The 15,467-nt window shown below is 34.5% G+C and overlaps 1 long non-coding RNA gene and 1 pseudogene across 1 annotated transcript; both read left to right on the top strand.

The window, feature by feature from the left end:
- Positions 1 to 3,960: 3,960 nt before the first annotated feature.
- On the top strand, positions 3,961 to 13,899 carry LOC142530594 (tRNA threonylcarbamoyladenosine dehydratase-like; annotated as a pseudogene).
- A 316-nt stretch (positions 13,900 to 14,215) lies between these two features.
- LOC142532056 (uncharacterized) lies at positions 14,216 to 15,179 on the top strand. The gene is made up of 3 exons (XR_012816459.1): positions 14,216 to 14,531; positions 14,692 to 14,744; positions 15,044 to 15,179. It is a non-coding gene; the product is annotated as an uncharacterized LOC142532056 (long non-coding RNA).
- Positions 15,180 to 15,467: the final 288 nt, after the last annotated feature.

The raw sequence follows: 15,467 nt of genomic DNA, 5'->3' as shown, positions 1-15,467 counted from the left end.
TCAACACCATCATCAAAATTATTAGCTACATTTTTTGCAGACTCATCAGCCCATTCTTTATCAATCTGCCTAGCCTCCTCCAACTTTTCCTCAATAATCTCATCATTCTTCTCAGAAACATATTCTCTTTTGGATACAAGCACAAGGTTGTAAATGGCGGGAGGCGGTGGCGGGGAGGTCGGTGACCGCATACCGCCTCGGCCTCCTAGGCGGTGCCCAGGCGATTGAATTTTTTAAGTAATTTTTATAGATAATCATGCAATATAATCACAAATAGTCATCATTTTTTTATGTAAAATGTGCAATTAAATAATGTTTAAGCAGCTTTATACAATATAATATCATCTAGATAATGTGCATTTAATAAATATTCATAATCATATTAATCTTCAACAATAAATCAATAATAAATTAATAATAGGAAAAAAATATTGATTTTTGAAATCACAAAATCTAAAATATTATAAAAAAAAGTATGATAAATAATAAATATGCAATGCCTAACCTAAATATTTTGACTGCTGGCGGAGATTGGCGGCGGCGGACGGCAGACTGTGTGGTGGTTGAGACTTGAGAGTGAAAATCAAAAATAAAATAAAAAAAGTGAGGTGTGCTAGGGTTTTGATATTTAAAATTAGTTGACTTTGACTAGGTTTTTAAAATTGTTGACTAGGTTTTTAAAATTGTTGACTACAACTTAAAAATCTTGACTACCAACCTCCCCGCCGCCTCGCCCGCCTGCTCGTCGCCTCGACCCGTCTCCCCAACGCCGTATAGCTTGGGCTGCCTAAAACACCCGCCTCATGCATAGGCGGTGCGGTAGGCGGCCGCCTCGATCGCCATTTAGAACACTGTACAAGCAAAATATGTTCTCGCTCTAATTCAACACATCTGCTCTTTAACATCTTCAGTTCATCCATGCATACATTATGCGTAGAGTCAACATCCAATGCATTATCACTCTGCTCAACATCCTCCAACTTTAAATCAATAATCTCATCATTCTTCATAGAAACCAATGATCTTCTGGCTACATGTAAAATACTTTCTCGCTATAATTCAACACATTTCCTTTTCAACATTTTCGGTTCATCCATTTGTTTTTTTTTAAATTTTTACAAATTTTCTCACTTCAGATCTACCATTTTCCAGCTTAATTGCATGGTTTATGTCCAACAACTCCGTCTCCTCAGAAAATGGTGCAATTTGTAGAACCTGTTCACCAGTACAAAAAAAAACAATTTCTGTCAGTTCATCCATTATATTTACAAAGCGAGATTACTTAAAATGAACTCGGATGAAATAAGACCAACTTGGGTTGAATCTATGGAATTCAAGAGTGATTCAGCTTCAACAAACTTCAATAGAATCTTGCTTTCCACCCATCGAAACAACCGAGGGAAAACATGTAAACCGTTGTACACTCCTAATACTGGAACCCTCTCATATACCCATGCCTAAAACAAATAAGAAAATCTGAAAATTATTGAGAACACATTTTTTTTAATAAAAATAAAACACAATACTAACCATTAAACCAACAGTGCTTCCGTCTAAATAAGTTTTACTTCTAACGTCACGTAAACCTCGACACAAAAATCGGAAGGCAGTATCTCCCTAAGCATACTCGAAAAAAGTCGAAAGGTCATCGAGCTAAGGGAAAAAATAAAACCAGGGGTTGAATAATTACAAGTTTGGAATATTATGCAGTTGAAAACAAACAAGATAAAAAAACGAACAAAATCATCGACTTCACTGTTATCAACACTGGCGGCAGCAAGTGAAATTAGTTTTTTAAAAATATCTGCATGTTTGGTATTAATCACTTTTCCTTCAAATTGACGAGACAAAAAATTGGAATCCACTTTCAGGTCCAAATCAACAAGTTGTCCAACATGACGTAGCCCGAGAATAAGAGAGAAATCCGCTGAACTAATAGGTATTGAGATATCTTCACCAACAACTAAAGAGCAGGAATCAAACTGAAATCTATTGAGAACATAATCAATTCTCGAACTACTTATCGCAAGGACTGGGATATCAATCCATTTGGCAAACAACGTATCTTTTATCCGACCAATTTGTTGCTCACCTAAGACAGGCTTCAGTTTTCTCATAACGAATTTAAAGAAATGGGGGGAACAACGTGAAAGTAGCTTTGAACATAATTCATTTTCATTCTTCTGTTCATTACCATATTCAACAAGGTTCTTCTCAACAGCAAATTCTACATTAGAAAATGAGAAAAAGATAAGAAATCTATCTCTGATGTATATATATATATATATATATTTATATATCAGAACGTGATTTTTTTTTTACAATGAATCTAGTTTAAATATAAATACAAATAAAGAGAGTCAATCAAGTATCAATCACATTACTATTAGCATAAAAAAAACGTGGTAATTGAGGATAATTGGTTCATAAAGCCAACACTTTTTAACCTTATTTATAAACTTCATATGTAATCTTCAGAAATAATGCAATATAACTAAAGAACCAACTTGATAACATTATGAAAAAGGAAACCCTACAAATTGGGGATAAATGTTTCTAATCAATGGGAAAAAATTTAGAGCATTCACTGTCCGAACAAGAAAACAATTACGAAACAAAGTAGCAACATCATAACAAGGAGTTCAATTTAAAACATACAGAAATATACAAACCTAATTTCCGCGTTCTCTGCTTTTTCTCTTTCACAACTTTCTTCACTATCTTTTTTTTTTTTTGTGGTGATTTATTCGTCCTTCTTTCCTTTAGTTCTATACTCTTCTTCGGATTTTTGTACTCAAGTTTTTTACCCTTTGTCTCTCTGTTGTTCAATTTTTCTGCCGAGCTTCCTGCGATTCACAGTCGCATGAAGTAAATAGAGTTTGGGAGACGTTGGGACTCAGGATGAGGTCGGGAAGCTCTTTAACAAATACAAGAGGGTGTTTAAGGGTTTTGGAAAGTTAACAAGGACAACAACGTAACTTCATGCGAATTAGGGACCTTAAACATATATTAAAATGGGCCAGGGAGTTAAAACAAATTTATTCTGACACGAGGAATGGAAAAACATTTTAGTTTACTTTTAGGGATTTTTGAAAAGTTTCCCCTTGGATATACTCATTTGGACAAAAATATTAACTTGAAAGTGGTACTCTTGGTGTAGTAATCAAATATTTACAATTAGTCATGTTAAATAATTGATCTATCTTTAGAGCCGACCAATTGCCACACGGAAAACCATGTATTATCACATATCCGTCACCACAGGTGTTTATACAATCCGGTCAAATGTTAATCTTTAGTTGGGCCTAATAATACACACCATTAATTATATAAACACGGTCATCTTAATATTTTAACTAAGTTGTGAAAGAAGTCGTGACGTCCGCCAAAAAGTCAAATAAATAAAAGACGAAATGCAAAAGTGGTCCACAAAAAATCCAAGATCGGGCTTGTAATAAAATGATCCGTAAATAATGCAAAGGGTCACGAATATTCTCAAAAAAAACCAAAAGTGTGTGTTCTTCAATTTTTCTGAATATATATATATTTTTAATTATTATTCTTAATTAAAATAAAAACAAAAATTAAAAAAATATATAATAAACCTTAACCCAAACCTAAATCGCAGCAGCAACCGCCGCCGGATCTCCGACAAAGATGACCACCACCACATCATCATCGGTCCCTGAACGGCCAAAATATGGCCTGAAATTGGATGCGAATTCGCACCTTCTCCAAACGCGAGTTTCAGGCCCTAATTTCAGCCAAATATGACCGTTTCAATCACCAATCTCTCTTCGCGCCAGTCATTTTCCTAATTAATATTTAGAATTGAGCTTGTGGTTTGATTTGGGCAGAAACCGACCAAATCCACGAAAGAAAAAACCCAAATCGCACGAAGCCCTTATTCGTGATTTTCAGCCATTTTTGCGACGATTTTCGGCCAATCAACTTCACAATATGGGGCGTCCAGGGGTCGCCAACAATATGACTCGCCTAATTCCTCAGGAAACTGGCTATGAAGTTTCCGATTGTGGTTAATTCCGACGACCCCAGAACCCTAAACCCCAATTTTTGAATTTATTTTTATAATTAAGAACGAAATAAATATGAAATCAAAATAGAAATTTGAAATTATGAGATTCAAAATCCTATTTTTATGCTTTCCATTAAACAATACATAGAAAAATCTGAACAAATTTTAAATCTACAAATACATAAACCCAAAACCATTTGAAAATATTTTTAATCAAAATATCAAGGGTTTATTAAAATCATAGATGTAATTCATAAACAAAATTGTAAATATGAATAGATTGATACGGGGATTGCTCTGCTACCATTGGTTAGAAAAATAATTGAGATTTGAATATAAATCTAAATCCAGGATCATCCATATCACATCAACATAATAAATAATAATATAACAAGATATGAATATTGAAATTTTCCATATCACTGTGCACATTTTATAATTTTATGATGAGGGGATATCAATAAATTTAGAGCTACTTATGAACTAGAGACATCAACTATATTAATAACTGGAAGAGATATACACTTCTCTTCTCTAATTTAGATCATCGTAAATTATTAGTAAATAAGAAAACAAGTCTCTACACAAGATGAAATCCATATATATTAAGCGTGAGTCGAACAATGAACGTAAAGGATTCCCGGAGTCCATCAACGAGCCTTGTAATCGATGGCTATATACATTTGGGCTGCGATTGATTTCAAACGCAGAGCCCAACTACTCATTGTTGTAGTTGAATTTTTTACAGTTAAACCTCTGGTCGTTTGTTTATCGCCAGCTTCGGTTTTCACCCAAAACACGCGCATGACGGCATGTTGAGATGTGAGATGCGAGAAAGGTAGAATATGTGGTGTTGTTCGGAGCTGGAGTGCTACTGGGGTTTGCTGCTACCGTCGCTATCTACAAATTTCTGCACAGGTAACTCTGTGCAACTGTTTAAGCACAACCTTGAGTGTGTCGCACGATTTTTACCATTTTTTTCATGAACATTTTTTTTACATTAATGATTTGTGGCTTGTTCATATGTTTGGTTGTTCTTCGCAGAAAAGTTGGAGAGCTACAGACGATTAGACAGGCAAATGAATTGAATGGTATGTGGATTGTATCACGTCTCCTTTGTTTGCTTGAGGGAATGTGGCGTAGTTCTTAAGATGATCTTTTACTGTGTTTTACTTCTGATGGTTTTCACTATATGTGTTCATGTTTCTTGGGCTAAATTATCTTAAATTCAGCCGACACAGCCTGCTGATGGATAAAATTGTGAGGGCATTTGCAAAAATGAGCTCGACAAAAAAAAAATTTAAGGTCAAATGCCTCATTATTATTTTTTGGTCAATAGACCTTCTTTTAATTAATAGTTAATCTAAATATTAAGTAATTGGGTTCGTAAGCCAATTGAGAAAACCTCAATCAATTTGAAAACAGTCTCAACTTTTCACTCTTCTTCTCTTTTTCCTTTCTATCAACGACATTACCTATTTTTCTCAATCTCAATCTTTATTTCATTTCTAGATATTAACTATTAAGTGTGTTTTCATATATGTGGATTATCCTCTACTCAAATAATTTGATTTGTCATTGAATGAAGATATACATGTACTCGATGATATCATATTATGTTTGTCATTTATATTTTCATATTTGTGGATTATTTAGCCATTGTTAACTACTTCATATTTTGTTGTAGAACCAAAATAAGACCCACCACTATCTATCCATTGAGAAGTTGATATCCATAGCTACCGACATTAAGTGAAGATATTGTTAGAATAGATGTCCTGTAAGCCAATTGTTGGCTGGAGAATTTATTGACTCAAGTGTAATAAATAATCGTTATTTTAATATAATTTACTTTTTAGTGGTTTCGTTTTACTTTATCTGTATACACATGCAATCAGCATAGATAAAGTCCTTGATTATGCATTAATACAAATGAATCGTAATTCGATGTTGAAACTCATTTGTAAACACTGCATATTCTAAATTTGTTCCTAGTCGATTCAGCCGCCTAAAATAAGGATAAAGGCCGCTTGAGCTCGAGACTATCATCTGTGATGTTGTGTACTGCGTTTCTTGGTAAGGGCATAGAGATGTCCAAACATGCAGATGGGTAGTCATATGATTATTATACCGAACAACCTCTACCTCAGACTTTCCAAGTGGTTATCATTCATCAAGAGGATAAATCCGTGGTTATGATTGTACACCATTAGTCCTTACGACCCAGGACAACACTGAGGCTCTATATGTTAGGGCTGTGCTTTGACTCATTTACCGGCTCCAGGAGAGTCATCAGATGGCGAGGTCGGGTACAGTTGCGACACATATAGGAGCCAGTGCATTGTAGTCGGGGATTCACCGTTCACCCTACGGGTGTGAATATCATATGTGATTTGATGAAATAATAATACCTGGAATCTCTGGCCAGAGTATGAGATGTACATTGGAGAAGAAGTTCTCCAATGGTACATGCGATGCCACTATTTACATGTATCACATAGTTATCGAATTATTATGCAACCCTCGATGAACCAATGATTGCAGATTCGATCGGGATATATGAGATGAAGGGACCGTATTGTACGTTAATAATAATCAGTTGGTTCTTGCAGGCACTATTAGTGATACCTAGGGGATCATGGGACGATGCTACTAGACGCTTTTACCATGATCCGATGGGTGCAATCAGAAATGAGTTCTGACATTCTTGATTAAGGTGTTGTTGAAAAGAATGGGACTAACTAGGGTAAGCCCGAATAAGAATAAATGTTATTCTGGATCACAAAGAGTTGTGAACCCACGGCTAGCTGTATCCCTGAACCATTGAGGGTCACACAAGCACTGGATCGTTTGTTCCCGTTGAGAGAATAAATTCAAGGTGTTGAATTTATATTATGATATAGTAAATTCAAGGAGTTGAATATATGATAATTAAATTTTGAGAAAATAAATTCAAGGAATTGAATTTATGAAATAGTAAATTCAAGAAGTTGAATTTATGTATTTATAAAATTTGTAGAGAATAAATTCAAGGAGTTGAATTTATAGAATTTTAGAATTTAATTTATTAAACTCAAAAGTTGGATTTATTGAATATTAAATTTTGGAGGTGATAAATTCAAGAAGTTGAATTTATAATTTAAATATTAAATTCAAATGTTGAATTTATAATTGATTTAATTTATTAAACTCAAAAGTTGAGTTTATTAAATATTAAAGTAAAAATGGTGGGAAGTATGTTTAATGGACTTGTAGGAGTACAAGTCCAACATACTACATAATGAAAGTTCTTAATGGACTTTGATTAATTAATTAAACTAGTTGGACTAGCCCAATTAATTAATCAAGCCCATTAATGTTAATTAAGATTATTAGGTAATTGCTTAATTATAAATTGGAGTTAGCATGGCATAACCCTAGCCTCCACCACCCTAATTTTCGAAAATCCTCCTTCTTTTCTCCACAAAATTTCGGCTACTTCTCTTTGGAGAAAAGTTTGAGCCGTCTCTCATACTTTGATCTCCAACGTTAAAACTTCTTACAAATTTTCTAGTGCAATTTGGAAGAGGAACAAATCTTCTAGTTGTGGACCTGATTAGAAGAATAAAGAAAGGATTTTGAAAATCATTCGTATGGATTCATCAAGAGCTAGATCCACCTATACCGTATTAGTTGAAGCCAAAGTGATTTAATTCACTAAAGGTATAAATTTCTAACGCCCTATGAATGTTTCATTCAATTTAATCATACGAGTGTCCAAAATATTTTGAACGTCAAAATAAAATTTTAAATCTTCCGCTGCGTTTTGGACACGAGAAAACCGAGATCCAACTGATATACTATTACTCGATGATATCATATTCCTTGATTGCCGATTCTGCTACATCGATTCTCAAATGAGAGCACGTACTACACAAACTGTCTTGGAATAAGTGTCATAACTCCGAGAATTAAGGAAAAAAGCGATAGAGAAGGGGAAAGAGAAATCGAGAAAAAAATTTTAGAAGCTCTTGAGAGAACAGTGACATTTGTGTTCTTGTCTCAGTTCTATACAAGGCATTCCTATACATTGACTCGACAATGATTTTCTTTGAACTGTGAACCAAAACCAGGACCATCTCATAAAAATCGAAAACCGTTTTTCGATTTGGTTCAAAACATGAATCGGAACCTCGAACTTGTGGTTAGGTTCCCATTGGCCATTTCTAAAATATAAGAAACTAGAATCGAGATTGAAACTGGATAGAACCATATGTGATTATAAGTTAATTTTATGAGAATTCATAACATCTAAATTTATATAACTTGAACTATTTGATGTTAGATCAATTTTATTTATATGAGCTTATATGTAAATAATTATGTGTTGTGAGTTCTCTATTAAATTAGGCCCAAAATAAAGTGATCAATTAAGGTTTCAGGTTATTGAGCTTTAACCTATCTAATAGGTTGTGAGTCTTTAATGTGTAGACACATAAGTGTAATTTCTTTTTTTATGATAAGTTAAAACAGAAATATCAGAAGATAATGATAAACATTATCTATATACATTAGTCATGGTCCTCAGATCTCGCGTAATCATGTTCCTTATTCTCTATTTTACTAAGAAAATAAGAAAATAGTTCTGAAGAGAAACTAAAGGATTCTCTCAAGAAAAGAATTCAGGATTATGGATTAGGTACGATTTCGTTAAGTTTTCAGTCAAATTTTTAATGATTTAACGTGATAGGTTCTGCGGTTTATGGGTTTTTTCCAAGACATGATTCCTGGAAATTAAATTTAACCACAACTTTTATTTTTTAAAAATTAAATATTCATATATTTAACTAATATAATTGTTAATTAAATAACTTTAATTAGTTTGATTAGCTCCTTTTCTAGGCAATTGGAAATAAATCTCAATTTGAATCAGTTTGCGCTGTAATTAATTGGAACTGAAACCATCAGGAACCAAAAACCGAAATCGTATACAAGCAATTCAATACCGATTTCACATTCCATAATAATCATAACTATCTGTTCTAGAGGTGAAACCATCAAGGGTGTGGATCATGGAATAGATCGAGTCTCTCATGGTCTTTAAGAATCCATACAAATGAAGTGAAATTGAAGGAAAATTTTGGTTCATCATATGTTGAAGCTCATTCGGGAAAGTAGAAGATATACTTTTGTCTTCAATAAAGTGGAAAGTATTGTAGAATCCCGTTGTGCTTTACAGTAAAGAGATCTGTTTTCTTTTAGTTGAAACTCCGAAGACCACACATTGCAAAAATTTCGCATTTAGGATCTCTCTTCTATGTAAATTATGTAACTTTCTTGTTGTTCGTGTGGCCGCTTGAGCTTACTAACTGTATTCATTTCCAGGCTAAACCTTATGATGGTTTCTTTAATCCACTTTACATAACTACTTATCATTCATTTGTTGGTTGCCAAGGTTTCAGTTTCATCATTGAACAGACATTCTGTTGCCATAAGAGAGGATGTTGGCACCCCCAGAGCTTTGTGTCTGAAGAAGCATTTCGAAACAATTTTCCCCGAGTGCCATGTAGATGCTAAAGTGCTCTTGTATGATTTATCATGTGAAGATGAAATTCTTTCGGGGCACCCTGATTTTGTCTTAGATTGCATTGATTATATTGACACAAAGGTAATCCATTTTTTTTTTAAATTTTCTATATCAATTCATTTTAGTTTTAAAATTGTTAATTCTTGATGAATTTGTAAAACTCTGTTTAATGAGGCTTGCATTTTCATCACTTGGCTGCTCAAGTAGGACATTATTTTCATTTGTGATATAATGGGCGAGATTCCTAAAACATTTCTAGATGGCAGCCATTCCTTTGATCTTAAGTTATAATTGTGTCTTTTAGCTCTGTAGTCTTTACTCACTTTGATATGTTAGAGTAGATGCCCTGTAAGCCAACTGTTGGCTATGGAATTTATTGACTCAGTTTGATATGTTAGAGTAGATGCCCTGTAAGCCAACTGTTGGCTATGGAATTTATTGACTCAGTTGTAATAAACAATCTTTATTTTAATATAATTTAATGTTTCATGGTTTGTTATTTCTTTATCTGTGTACCCATGTGAACAACATAGATAAAGACCTTGATTATACTTTAATACAAATGAATCGTAATTCGATGTTGAAACTCATTTGTAAACACTGTATTATCTAAATTCGTTTCTAGTCGATTCAGCCGCCTAAAACATGGATAAAGGTCGCTTGAGCTCGAGACTAGCATCTGTGATGTTGTGTACTGCGTTTCTTGGTAAGGACATGAAGATGTCCAAACATGCAAATGGGTAGTCATATGATGATTATACCGAACAACCCTCCCTCGGACTTTCCAAGTGGTTATCATTCATCGAGAGGATAAGTCCGTGGTTATGATTGTACACCATTAGTCCTTACGACCCAGGGACAACACTGATGCTCTATATGCTAGGGCTGTGCTTTGACTCGTTTACCGGCTCTAGGAGAGTCATCAGGTGGCGAGGTTGGGTACAGTTGCGACACATATAGGAGCCAGTGCATTGTAGTCGGGGATTCACCGCTCACCTACGGGTGTGGATATCCTATGTGATCTAACGTAATAATAGTGCATGGAATCTCTGGCCAGAGTATGAGATGTACGTTGGAGAAGGAGTTCTCCAATAGTACACGCGATGCCACTATTATAGTTATCATATAGTTATCGAATTAATATGCAACCCTCGATGAACCAATGGTTGCAGATTCGATCGGGATATTTAAGATGAAGGGACCATACTGTACGTTAATCATAATCGACTGGTTCTTGCAGGCACTATCAGTGATACCTAGGGGATCATGGGGCGATGCTACTAGACGCTTTTACCATGATCCGATGGGTGCAATCAGAAATGAGTTCTGACATTTTTGATCAAGGTGTTGATGAAAAGAATGGGGCTAACTAGGGTAAGCCCGAATAAAGGATTATATCCTGAATCACAAATAGTTGTGAACCCACGGCTAGCTGTATCCCTGAACCATTGAGGGTCACACAAGCACTGCATCGTTTGTTCCCGTTGAGAGAATAAATTCAAGAAGTTGAATTTATATTAAATAGTAAATTCAAGGAGTTGAATTTATGATAATTGAATTTTGAGAGAATAAATTCAAGTAGTTGAATTTATGATAATTAAATTTTGAGAAAATAAATTCAAGGAGTTGAATTTATAAAATTTGAGAATTTAATTTATTAAACTCAATTTTTGGGTTTATTAAATATTAAATGTTGGAGGTGATAAAAATTCAAGGAGTTGAATTTATAATTTAAATAATAAATTCAAATGTTGAATTTGTAATGTGTTTAATTTATTAAGCTCTAAAGTTGAGTTTATTAATTAATAAATTAAATATGGTGGATAATATGGGCTTGTAGGAGTACAAGTCCAACATAATAAATAATTAAAGTTTTAATGGGCTTTGATTAAATTAATTAAACTAGTTGGACTAGCCCAATTAATTAAATCAAGCCCATTAATATTAATTATGTAATTATGTTATTATAAATAATACTTGAAAAACACTAAACCTAGCCACCACAACAAAAGGATACGTGAGCCTCCACTCACTAAAAGAAGAAATCGGCCAACTTTTGAAAAGAAAAAAAATTATTGTGCCGTCTCTCAATTATTTTCTCTCCTACGCAAAATATCTTCCATATTTTTCTAGTGCAAATTGGAAGAGGAACACACTATCTAGTCGTGGACTTGATAGGAGGATTTCTTGAAGAAAGTTCGTAGGGATTCATCAAGAGCTATCTCCGCTAACCCCAGAATAGTTGGAGCCACGTGATTTAATCACCAAATGTATAAATTTCTAACATCCTATGAATGTTTTGTTAAATCATACGAGCGCCTAAAGCAATATTATTTTATTTTTCAAAATAAAATAAAAATTTTAAATCTTCCGCTGCGTTTGGGCGTGTACAAAACCAGATCCAACATGATACTCCTAGAACTTTTTCTGGTTCGTCACGTCGTGAGAATGAGATTAGATCATTATGGTCATTGTGTTTCGAATTGTTATGATACTATGTTTGTGGAATTTCTCCAGTCACTGGAATCTTGCTCAATGGCAAAAGAAAATATTGTTTTGAATTGATATTTGTATTGTGAACTGCAAGTTTACATCAAAGTTGTTTGTTGTTCATTTTCTAAATTAAACATTTTAATCTTGCCTCATTTTTGCTGTACTTTTAGGATAATATAGATGTTTTTGTTTGCGTTATCCATCATTTAACTGTGTTATGGCATGACATTTTTGCATGTTGAGTCCTTTTTTAAAGGTTTCGATTTCTTTGGTTGATCCTTTCCTGAAGGTCTCGCATCTTGCAACATGTGTGCGTAGGGTTTTCAAAGTTTTGTCTGCCACAGGAGCTGTTCCAACTTCCAACAAGAATTCGTGTGGCTGACAAAAGAATCGATAAATGATCCTCTATCTCGGGCGGTAAAGTGTTACAAGTGTGAAATTTTGATCCGAGTCTTGTTCTTTTTTTTTATTGAAAACGACAATTATATTAGATTAATAGAAAAAAGTACAAAAAAGCGGATGAGAAATCTGAGATAATAGCATATAAATTTTCAATCTCTAACTACATCAAAGATAAAAAGGCGATTAATCTTGTTCTTAATATCATGGAATCTTCATTCTTAAATAGCGTCGTGCTTCCATGATCATACTTCAGAACGTGAACCTTCTCCTTCTTTGCATCATCTGGTCTCATGGTTAGCATAATACTTTGCTGGTATTACATGTACCTTGATGTTTGAGTTAGAAATATCAATAGATGAAAGAGAAAACTAAGCAGCTATTACGATTATCATTCAAGCTCACAATTAAAACCTTCATTTCTCTCCCAACTATTTTGCATGCCTCTGAGTTCTAAGTTAGCTCTCCTTTATTTGTTAATACTTGTGGTCTAAATCCTTTCTCACTCGTTATTGTATCCGCGGCTCTCATATGTTGATAATATTGGTTCATTCCTCATCACTTAGTCTTTGGAATAAACCCGCCAACTGAGATATTGCTCAGTTCTCATGGAGGATTTTATTTATTTGCATAATTACATTAAATTTGTCAGTTTTTGCCAAAATCCTAAAACATCAGTTTGCAGGTCAGACACCAGTTGAAGAGAGATCATGACATTGAAGGTGGCATTTCCTGGGTATTTTCTTTGGAGAAACCCAAGGCAAAATTGCTTCCTTTCAAAGGCCCAAGTGGGGAGGCAGAAAATCCTTAAGATTTTCAAGTAAGCACTCAATCTTTCCTATTGCGATCGATATTTTTCATAATAGCCATATTCCTTGCTTTTGGGGTCTATTCAAAAAAAAAAAAAAAAATTAAAAAAGCAAGGTCCTCTTATGCAGAGTTTGAGTGACCAAAACTTATCTTTTGTCATTTTCTAAGCAATGCGCCATCTTCTATCTTTGCCTGGTAGTGCTTCTGAAATTGTAAATTTCTATTAAATTGATTATTAGATGGTTCCAGGATTTCGAGTACGTATCATTCCAGTCTTAGGAACCATTCCGGCAATTTTTGGACGAGTAATGGCTTCCTGTGTTGTGACTCAACTGGCTGGAGTGAAAGTTCACTTGGAGCCAGTTGTGAGTATTGATATCGATCATTACCGGGTATTTCATCAGCGTCTTATTGAGCATGAAGAGTTGCAGTATGGTACCACAATGCAAGTTCAGGTACTCTATTGTGCAATGTTTTCTTTTCTAATACTCTATTGGGGTGCACTTGCTTCCATTTTATCAGCATTGCTCCACTGTTGGTATTTATCCTAAAAATATTTCATTGAGAAACTGTTATGTAGGAAGGTTTTGGGTAGGCATTTCTTGTCATAAAAAGATATTTCCGTTGGTATAACACTTGGTTTGGCATGCTGAAAACCAGAGGATTGGCGGCTTGTATTATACCATTCTCTAAAGTTGGCTGGAGTGCATTTAGTGGTGGAATTTTGGATAATGGAAAGAGTGACTGATAATTGCAAATTCTTGGTACTTTAAAGAGTTAGCTTTAAAATATAAAGAAGTGACCGATTATTTGTAAAAATATTTTTTATAGTTTAAGATCTAACATATACATACACACACACACACATATATATATATATATATATGTCACTTTCAATGTGTTTTCCCCTCTGTACCCTTATATTTCTAGATTTTGCAATTTGGCTTCATGTAGGCTTAATTTATCGTTTCTTACTACCATTTGATTGATATATGGACCCATTTATTTCCTTCCTAAGTTTCTTCCTTTCCCATTACTGCTTCACCATGGTCATTACTGTTGATGGGTTAATTCATCCACCTTGCGGTGATCTCACCGCTCTCTATCGCGTGCAATTTGTTTATGTCGCCGTGATCCTCAATTTCTCTCTGTTATTTTGGTTTTACTTCTTTTACTTTTCATGACGCGGGGTAGATGGCCGGCTGCCATATGGGGATTTGTCTCAGGGTATGTGTTTCGCTCTCTTCATTTCTCTCTTGCTTGCTTTGTTGCTGCCCCTTTGCATCTTCTGAGTTCCTGTATTTTCTATGTGTTCTTCTAATGTTATTTTCCCTCTCAGCCATGTGTGTTCTCTTAAAGAGTTTCATGTAATCATTTTAATTGGCAGCGGCGCTGCTCAATCTCGGCGTGTTGGTGATTCTGGTTTATCTACTTCCAACGGTTAGCTGCTCTGTTATTTTCACCATGTTTATTTGCATCGATTGGATTGTTTTCCCCCTTTGATCTATTTATATTTTTTTATCGCATGTGCCGCTGTCATTCAATGATATAATTCCATCATAAAGCACGTATTGTGTCCGTTCCTCTGGCGTGTTGTCCTATTTGTAAGTATTCTGTTGTTGTTTTCATCGTGCCTTTATTTTTCTTGGATTTCTTTTGCTCGGGTTTCCTATGTTCATTTTTTCCTACCTGAAATACGTGGGTTTTTTTCCCCAATTGCATTTCTTTTTAAAATTCAGACAATGAAGGAGATACTGTTGGTGCCAGTGTCTTGCCAATGGTGTCTTCATGTCAATTTTGTGCTGCACATATATTCCCTTGTGAAGCTCCATATTTTTGTTGCGCCTGTAGTAAAATTAGATTGGTATCTCCTATTACTCCCATTGACTTGATGGAATTATTCAAGGACTCATCGTCTCCCTTGGCTATTTTATTCCTCCGTAAAGTACGATTGTACAACGTTGTTGTCTCTTTCACTTCATTTGGGGTTAGGCTTGACAAGGAATTGACTTCTCTTCAACGCGGGGTATACACATTTCGTGCCTCAGATTTCATTCATTGCCACCACTTATACCTAATTCGGATGGTCCAAGGTATTTTCAACTTTTTTTTTGGGACAACGATAATGATTTGGAAAATAGGATGTCCGTTTTCTCGGACACT

Source organism: Primulina tabacum, chromosome 17 (genome assembly GCF_025594145.1).
Source record: "Primulina tabacum isolate GXHZ01 chromosome 17, ASM2559414v2, whole genome shotgun sequence".
Taxonomy (NCBI): domain Eukaryota; kingdom Viridiplantae; phylum Streptophyta; class Magnoliopsida; order Lamiales; family Gesneriaceae; genus Primulina; species Primulina tabacum.
The sequence above is the reverse complement of the archived record's forward strand: the minus strand, read 5'-3'. Positions and strand labels throughout refer to the sequence as shown.